At 50.5% G+C, this 9798-nt stretch overlaps 1 protein-coding gene across 2 annotated transcripts in view; it reads right to left on the reverse strand.

Moving 5' to 3' along the window:
• Nucleotides 1-9798, reverse strand: part of POLR2F (RNA polymerase II, I and III subunit F) — a 30763-nt gene that overhangs the window by 1748 nt on the left and 19217 nt on the right. The window contains exon 7 of one of the 2 annotated variants that reach the window (XR_008431109.1): nt 410-547. The gene's annotated coding sequence lies outside the window, so the exon portion shown is untranslated. Of the gene's footprint in view, nt 1-409; nt 548-9798 lie in introns of those variants that run through there. The other variant, XM_053943627.1, reaches the window with a different exon arrangement.

Here is a 9798-nt window from a genome sequence, read left to right on the forward strand (position 1 = left end):
CTTTGAGGAGCAGAGCCTGTGCTCTTCCCAAGAGGTGGCACTTAGGTTTAAAACATCCCAAATGTACCTCTTGATTAGGAAATTGATCTGGGCTTGTTAAGAATTTCTAGCTTAATGCTGATACCTATTTAAAAACTCCCAGACCATTGCTGGCAGAAAAGTGATTCCTTGAATTTCCCTGGAGTTTGGGAAGCAAAACCTAGTGATAAGATTCTTGACAACGGCATGGACTGTGAAGTTCATGGTGAGTGCCACAGTCTTGTCCCTGTCCCAAGGGATGCCACTAATAGTAGTCAGGCCTACCCTGAGCACAGCTGAGACCTCAGAGTCCAGGGAGTGTCTCCCACATGGTCTAGGATAAGAAATCCTCTTGACGTGCATGCATTTATTTTATTTTATTTTCCATTACCTGCTGATGTGGAAAGAGAGGTGGTCCCTGCTGCAAACTACAGCACTTTGCAGGTACAGCCTTGAGGTAACCTGACTTGTCCTCACCACTGCTGACTGAATGCTCCTGGAGACATCTGCAGAATGATCGAGATGCTGCCTGCAAAGGAAGCAGCTCAGGTAGGCTTTGCCTTTGAGGACACTCAGGGGTGCACTTGCCTGCATAAATCCAGGTCCCAGTGCTCTGTCCTTTCTGCCTTTCTGTGTCATGGCCTTTTTTGGACAGACGCTAACTTCACCAGTGCCACCTGCTGTGAGGGTTGGTGAGACTGGGAGGTAGCCTTAGGTTAAGCCAAGCTTAGACTGCCCATGAGAAAAGAGAGAGACATGAGAATGTCAGATGGGATTTGGTTTCAATTCATTCCCACAACTGTCCAGCTCAAGTGTAGGACTGATGTTGCCACCAGCTCAAGTTGGTCCAGGAAAACTATTTCCAGTTTGCTGTAACACTCATCATGTGACCAAATGTTTTCAAGGAAAACTCTGTAACTCTTTGGGTTTGTAATCCAGAAGTCCTATAAAGTCCCCTCTCACTGGACTGGAGGATGAGAAGGACAAGTGGACCTGGATGATTTATGTGAACAAGAAGTGATATCAACTGCTGCTGAGAATTATTCATAGAATGGGTCAGGCTGGAAGGAAACACAGTGGGTCACCTGCACCAACCTCCCTGCTCACACAGGGTCATCCCAGAGCACATGGCACAGGATTGTGTCCAGACATTTCTGGAATGTGAGGGAAACTCCACAGCCTCCCTTGGCAGCCAGTTCCACTGCACGGTGGAACTGCACAGTAAAGAAATTCTTCCTCATATCCAGGTAGAACTTCCTGTGCATCAGTTTCTGCCCATTCCCTCTGGTCCAATTGCTTGGACAATTGCCTATTCATGCTTTGAATCTTGCCTATTTATTTTTTCTTCTTTTCAGAGGTTTCATGAAGATGCTTTAGTTAACACTGGAAGTAACTGCTGGATACAGAGCAGGATCTGATGAGGGAAGGCAGAATCCAGTTTGAGAATTTCCTATAGTGGAGAAGCTCACCAAACTTTTCTTGAAGAGGTGTAATGAGCAGAGGAGGGGGTGGAGAGCTGAACCACTCTTTAAATGAAGGATTGGGAAGCTACTGGCAACTAGTATAATCCTGTCATCACTACCTGGCACATTTCTTTATGGCCAATTCACTCTCTCTTTTTATGTTTACATGGGAGAACGGAGGATGAACAATGTTAACTTTAATCAAGTCAGCAATCCTTCTTGGCTTTGACACACTTCATTTTCCACTCAGGTGAAAAAGGTTCTTCTGCATGCACTGACATATATCCCTGTGACGAGGGGGATCTGCCCTGTTCCATCCTCTCAGACATTCACATCCCTGCCATTCCTCATATGTCCCTCTAGAAACACCCTGAGCTGCCACCACACAAACTTCTGTGACCATGTTCCATGAACTTAACCTCCATTTTTAAGGCCACAAAGCTACAGCAGTGCCACTGCTGGGCTTCATGCCTGACCTTCATGGAGTGGGTGACACAGCCTGATGGCAGGCCTGCCATGAGTTCTGAGATCACTTGTGCCAAGGTGGGACTCAGGGAAACCAGGAATCCAAGCACGCTCCACCACTTTGTGGAGACCCTGAGACCTCCCAATTATAGCAAGGATGTGGCATCACTGGATGAGAATGGCTGGTACCAGGGAAGCATTTATTGGTAAATAATTTGCTAAGAAATGGGAGTTTAAGGGAATGAAGTTGCAAATTCAGACATAATTCAACAAGCACTTTTGAGTGGAAAGTGAGTGTGGGAGACAGATTTTTAAAATATCAAAACATTTCATTTCAAGGCAATCTTCCTGAATTATTCTTTTCTAAATGCCAAAATGCTGTGAATGGACATTTTCAAAGTGAATTTCTGACATTTTGTTTCAAGCCAGCATTTTGCATTTAAAACTTGACACAGGCTGAAAGATGAGAGGTCAGTCACAAGACCCTAAAACAATGAAATAAAACTTGCTATTTAAAGTTCAGAATAATGTTTCAATCTCTGAGTTATGCCATTTGAAATAAAAATTTAAAATCACCACAGAGCTCCTATGCATGTTCAGATCAACATGGCCCTACCTGACACCTCTGAAGTGGTGGAGTCACTGGAGAAGAAACAGACAATGTGGTTGGGATAAAACCAGCCAGTAGTGGCTTGAAATGAACTAAAAAATGCCCTTATGCATCCCAGGCAGAATTTCACTCTTCTATCAATAAATTTCACTTTGATCTCGATGAGGCTCTTTACAGAGGGATGTGCTCCTCTTAGGGATGTTTGCATCCCTTCAGCTCCATTGGTAGCAACAGGCAGAGCAACGACAAGCAAAGCCCCTGTGCCTGTGGCAGTTTTACTCTGCTGGCAATGACCTTTAAGCAAAGTGGCAACCAAAGTGTTACCATTTTCCATCAATCTCTGGGAGCAGTGTCCCACTGATCTCCATGAAAACCAGTGGAGCTCTTCATGGGCATGTGCCCATAGGCACCTCCAGGGAAAAAATGCAAGCATAAGCAAAGTCTGGGTGCAAGAAAATCCCTGCTAATTTGGGAAGGGGCCCTACTACTTCTTATAATGAGTGGATATGTTGAGGGACAACAACCAAACAGGGTGAAGGACACTGACAGTGTTTTGAGAAGATGCTGTGCCCCCCAGCTGCCTCTTCTGTACAAAGACAGGTTCAGTCTCGAGGGACGTGAGGATTAGCCTTCCTTCCCCCTTCCTCACCAGCCCCAGCTCCTCACTCCCGCTGCCCCGTCCTCCCTGCCATGCGCACGTGGGCCCGGCTGGCCATGAATAGAGTTGGCACGGGTGGGTCCAGCCTGAGCCACTGGGGCTCACGACTCCCGACCTGAATAAGCAGCATAAAGGCACAGAGCAGCCCCGTCGCGGCTCTGTCCCGACCCATCCTCCCCAGCTGCAACAGCATCCGCTGTGGGCCCAGACCGGCCATTCTTACCAAGTCCTTCTGTGCCGTTTGTCTTTCTCTCCCTCTCTCGTCTCCCCCCACCCCCGCCTTTTTTTTTTTTTTTTAATCCCCTTTTTCGAACATATCATTACAGGAGCAACAAAAAAGATGGGACAATACAGCCATTGATGAACTGCTCTCGTCCTCCAGTCCCGATCCCCCCCACTCCCTCCCTCCCCTTCTCTGGTGCGTGCCAACACTCTTTCCACCCGCCCAGGGCTGGAGCCAGCGCCAAACAACCTCTGCTAATAAACAAGAGGAACCAGATAAACCAGGAACACAATAGAAGGATTTGTTGCACTTTAGTGATGGTGGGAACAATGTCAACTCCGTGGTGCAGCTGCATGGACCCCCTCCCATCCTCTCCCCCAAACGCCTCGTGCCCCCCACGTATACTTGCAGCCCAACACTGTGATTTATGAAAGGCCAAAGGTCACTGTGCATTAAACGGCTTCTTTCTTGCATCATTTATTAACCCCTCTATGACAAGGCACGCTCATTGTGGCAGTGGTGGTGGCACAGGGAGCAGGGCACAGGCAGAGTCCATCCCAGTGGCACCATGCATCTCCCAGAGGATGCTGAGATGCAGGCTGGTGCTTAAACCTGTTTTTACACTGACCTGGTGCTGGGGGAAGGAGGGGAGGCTTTGGTGAGATATGTTTTGGCCAGTAAAAGCAACTCATGACTCCAGCACAACTCTGTTCACACTGCACACAGGTCATCATCTGCCCCCCCTACATTTGCTTCCAGGCTGCTGAGCTCAGGTTGCTGTCCCTGCTGTGGCCATGCACACACTAAGAGCCGACCTGAAGGTTCTGTATTTCACATGGTAGAGTTCACCACGTTGCATCACCAGAGCCTTAAGGCACCCTGTGCTACCAGGTGTTGTCACATGGGCTGCCCATGATGCAGCTGGGCAGAGAGGAGGCAGGGGGTCATGGAAGAGGATGGTTCATTCCAAGATCTCCTTCTCAGGAAAGTAGAGATGTGCCCAAAATCTCTCCTTAGCTTACCAGAGCTGGTTGTCATTATAGGCAAAGCTGCAGTGCCACCTATAATGACACTTCCTGTGTAGCCATGGAGCAGCACCGTGAAACAGCAGCGTAACAAATCCTTAGACTGATCTTTTTCTCCTGAAATTGCAGTGACCAGGTGAGTTTGAGTGAGCCATTGCAGTGACAAAGGCTTCAGCACTGAACTTTGAACCCGGAGGTACAGCCTCATATCCCTGTCTGTGCTTGAGGGTTCCCGGGAGACCCTCTCCATGGGCAAGATTGCTTGGGAGGACAACAACATTGCCATCACAGGCTGGGGTTGGTGAGACCGCCCTGGAAAGGGGATGTCTGCTGGACTTCACATCCACTGTGAGAGCAGTGGGTCTGTGCTGGCCCCTGGTTGCCTGGCCCATCCCTCCAGGCTCAGCAGAGGGCAGGCTGTGTTGCTGGGCTGAAATATCTCACCCCTCCCCGGGATGAAGGGATGGGTAACAAGGGACAAGCTTGGGAGCCCTTTGAATATGGGCATCAGGGCAAGCCCCTGCATAGGGCAGAGGGGACATGGAGGCTGGGGTAAAGAGGAAGACAGTCCCACTGCCCAAATGCTGGCTGGTAACTCTGGTTACCAGCCAAACTGCTCCTGCCCTAGCTCTGGTGCCTTGAGGCCGTGCTCCCTCGCTCATTCTCCCTCACATTCCTCTGGGAGCTGATCAGGGCTTGAATGACACCCCAGATGACTCTTTGCTATTAATTCCTGTGAACAGAAAGGGCTCCTTGTTCTCCCAGTCCTACTCTCTGGAGGAATTACAGGGGCCAAGGCAGCAGGCTGTAGCCTTCCCGACTTAACCCTTCCCCCGGCTCCCCAGGAGCCTCCCTGCATCCAGGGGACTAGCAGAGGTGAAGATCACCCTGGAGCCACCTTGACCACCACAGAATGAGCCCACTGGGGACACTCAGCACTGCTACAGACACAGGTCCCATTGGTAGGATCCCCTTTTCTGGTTGTTCTGCCCAATCTTGTACAATTCCCTTCTTTTCCCCTTTAGGCATCTCTCATCTGGTGTGCAGACCGAGAGCATCCAGCTCCCTCCATTACATAACACTGGGTCTGCCAGGCTCCATCCAAGAACAGGCAACCTGGTCTTTCTCCTCCAGCTCCACCCCTTCAGTGCATGCTCTTTGGGGTTAGCCTTTTGGAAGTACACCTATCCTCTTCAGCAGGAGATGAAGGGGTTAACAGCCAGGCAGCCTCTGTGCCATCTATCAAAGCAGGTAGCAGACAGACATGCTTGCCCCACTCCTCTTTGATCTTCCCAAACCTGAGTAATGCAGGAAAATTGTCCCGTTTAGCCACCACAGGTCTTTGCCATGCCCATGAAACATTAGAATGGCCAAGATGACAGGCCAGGAGCTGCCTGGGGTCTTTGCAATGTTCAGAAATTATTTTCTTCCCTACTTTCCACAAGGTTTTCCCTTCACCTCCTCTCTGGAGCAGCTGGCACTGTAATCCACTGCTTTAGAACAAAAAAATGCAGCTGAGCAAAGTCTGCTTGGCCACATCAAGGCCATACACCAGTGGCAGCAAAATTGTGGTATCCTGCACCTGTGGCATCCCGCACCATCCCTTGGAGAGAGAACAGGTTTTACGCCTGCTCTGAAGCCAGGAGGGACTCTGCAACCACATCCCAGACCCAGTTCCCAGAGAACTTGCTGAGGACTCCCACCCCCTCCTGAGGTGATTGGAGTGCAGAGTTATGCACCAACCAGCACCATCCAGGCTTTGTTGCCCATGTAGAATGATAATCCTGGAGAAGGACAGATACTGTGACATTTCTTTAGCTGCCTGCACAGGACACTGGATTGTCAAACAGCCCAGTCCACCAGTAAACAACTCTAGGCACTGACTGCCTTGCGTTTCCCCTGAAATCCCATGGCAAATCTTCCTGCACAGTCCCTGCAGCTGTCCTGTAACCACATGGATGCTGTATGGTGCTGCCAAAACACAGGTAGGGCTGCAGGCAGCACTTTGCATTTCCTGACTGACCCATACCACTCCCTTTCTCCTCAGGCTGCATCGCAAACAACCAGTTGATCAACGCCCACGACTGGAAGCTCAGAGGCACCTGGGAGGGTCTAGGACAAACAGTGGAAGCTTCAGCCAAGAATAGTGAGGGGTGATGAAGATCAGAGCCCAGCAGTGGTTTCTGTGCCCAGCTCTCAGTTGGAAGGCTGCCTATGGCACAAGGCAAATCAAAGGGCTCTTTGGAGAGTGTGGCTGACACAGAATTGAGGAGGGTGACACAAACATGGCCTTCAGGGACCCTCTGCTTCCTCTTGTTCACGGACAAGCCTTGAAAATGACCTGCACTCTGGGAGCCTGGGAGAGCAGTCATGACATTGGATGGGAGAGGAATTTGGAGAGAAGAGAATGAGGAAGTGGTGGAGACAGGGCTGGGCTTGGGTGCTCCAGCAAAGGGTACAACCTGGTCCTGATCTCTCTCAGGCTGTCATCAGTCATGTCCCATGATGTCTCACGAGTCAGACCATCTGCAGACTCACAGGTTTTCCAGACATTATAGTGGTCTTTCCCTTTGCTCCTCCCTGCTTTTTTCTCAGAGCATCACACTTATGCAATAATCAAATAAAAAGAGTAATGCTTTGAAACCTTTCTAGTCTTTCCAATTTTCTCATGACTTCCTCTGTGGGGGGTCAAATGGCCATCTGGCCACTAGCTTCTACTCACCCCCAGGACTGAGTAATGAGCTTCCCAGTTATCCTATGGCCATGATGATGAGGTGTGATAAGGCCCAGTGGCATCTTCACACCGAAGGGGACATGCACTGTGCATGTTTGGTATACTATTTCTGACTGGGATAGTGGGACTTCCAATGTGGGTCAGCTGTCCCTGACATCTTCAACCCTCCCATAACTGTCTGGGTTGCCTGGTCCTCTGCCTCCCTCTTTCTCCCTCATGGGCAGGGAGACAGACCTCCTTTCCAGTAGGAGGGCTGTCCCCATCCTCTTCCTCACTAAGTCATGCCCACCAGCCATGTCAGGCAGCAGCAGCAAGCTTCATGTCATCAAAGATGCAAATCCCACTTTGGAGATAGGGCAGGATGAAGGTTTGGCTTTGGTGTAAGAAATCTAGTTTCCCTCCCTAACATGATGTTGGTATAGCCATTCCCTGCCCTTCCCACAGCATCACAGGGGGGATACAGCCACAAGAAATCTACACCAACCTGCCTGGCACAGGCAAGAAGGCAACAGGGGCAAGACCCCCTCCCACCTCCAAATCCCAGACCATTCCCCCACCCCCCCAACCACCTGCCCCTCATTGTCTCACGTGCCCACTTCCACATGAAGGGGATTTTGCAAAGAGGAGGTGGTGCCCGCTCATCCATCCTAGTGGCTGTCCCCATCCTGGCCACTGCCGCCGCCTCAGCTCCTCCTAGCCCAGGCTTCCTCTCCAGTCTTTGGGTCTGGAGCAAGCTGGACGCTCTTAAAAAGCTTTTTATGTGTGTGCGTGTGTGTGCGTGAGTGTGTGTTAATCACATGATTGTCATTCACCTGTATCCTGAACAAAGACTGTGCACTGTTTAAGGCCCAAACAAGAAAGCTAGAAAGGGAAGGAGGGGGGGTTGTTGGGAAAACTGAAGGGGCCGTTGAGAGAGCAGGCGCACGCGGGAGAAAATCCTTATCAAACTCCCAATTCATGGGTCTCCCTTTCCCTCAGCACACTGTGGGTATTGTTTGACTGGGGGGGTGTGTATGTGTATTTTTTCGAATGTCTGTATCATCCCCTCCTTGCTCCCCAGCTGTGACGCTGTTTTACTGTATGGAAAGATTTCACAGGGAACCCCTCCCATTTTCCCAGGCAGTCCTGGGACAATACCAGTGCTGTGCCCCTGAGTTGGGCAGGGGACAAAAGCTGGCTCTCGTGCTGGGGATCCTGCTGCTCCTCGGCTGTGGACAGGCTCTCCCCTCTGACTCCTCCCTCACCACAGGTGCAGGGGATAGGTGTCATCTAGCAAAACCCCTCCCCCGAAACCTCCATGGTCCCACCCTGATGGAGGAGGTGTCCCACCAATGTGGTCCTCTTGCTAAAACCCTACCAAGCAGGTGCTGCTGCGATGATGCTCCTTGCTCACCAAGCAGCCAGCCTGGATCAGGGTGTCTTTCCTATCATCCTTGGGAGAGGTGTGAACACAGGACATGTGGACAGAAGAGACTTGGACAAGGATATACAAACACTCAGTGTTCTGAGAGGAGGCTGAAAAAGGGGGTAAACAGACTGAAAAATAAAAGAGAATTCAAAAAGTGGAGGCAGGACCAAAGGAGACAAAATACAAGAACTGGAGAAAAGCAGAATGGAGGGAAAAAGCCCCTAACTCAACATTTAAATACAAGGAGACACTGAGATTGCAGAGACTGTGTGGCTGGTACACACTCCTTTGAGGACATCCCTCTCTGCAGCTGAGCCACCCATGGCTCTGCAATGAGGCACAAATTGGCTCCTGGCTGGCTGGTGGCAGGAGGCTCTGACAGGAATGGTGAGCAGTGGGAAAAACACTGGTCCAGTGCCCTGGAGGTTACTGAAATCCCTTCTGGGTCTGATTCCTTTCTTTCCCAGCTGGGAGTTGTTCTCCCTGCAGTTTACCCGTTGCACTTGGGGTGTGAGCTGAGCAGGCTGTAAACTGCTCAGTGCCTTGTGGGGCTCTTTTTTTTTGTCTCCTGACTGGGGATCCTCTCTAGCAAAGCACTAGAGGACTCCTGGCCTCTTGTTCCCTACCATGTGAAGCACTGCACTCTGTATCCCCACTCCAGAGGAAAACAAGAAATCTCTGCCACACTGCCTCTTTCCCATGGAATCCACAGGAACTAGCCACCTGAAGGGAGAGCAAATAAACACTATTTCTGGCTATTTTCTGTGTCATTCTCCCTCCCTACTCCAGGTTGGAGGTTGGCTGCAGCCAGGGAAACAAGCAGGGCAGTATTTCTCAGCAGAGGCTGCCTTCTTGAGGGGCTGGAGACCACAATTCCAGTTCCAGTTCTGCCACACTCCTATGCAGGGCCCCTGTAGATTGATGACCCTTTCTGGCTGGGGGAAGGTGCCATGAGCTCAGCAGTATCACTGACTCTGGATCCAGTGGGCCACAGACAACTGTGTAGGAACTGACCTTGCCTCAGTTGTTTTCACCGGTCATCTGCATGCCAGACAGAGGGTGAGCTGCCAAACTGCCCATCTGTGCTTTGAGTCCTCTTCTTGTGCCAACTACAGCTGGAGTGTCTGTTGGTGAGAGAACTCATCCCAAATGGCAAGACTTGAGGTTGATCAGCTGCTGCTTTGGCCAAGAAAG

The sequence above is a fragment of the Vidua chalybeata genome, chromosome 5 (genome assembly GCF_026979565.1).
Source record: "Vidua chalybeata isolate OUT-0048 chromosome 5, bVidCha1 merged haplotype, whole genome shotgun sequence".
NCBI classification, from domain to species: Eukaryota; Metazoa; Chordata; class Aves; order Passeriformes; family Viduidae; genus Vidua; species Vidua chalybeata.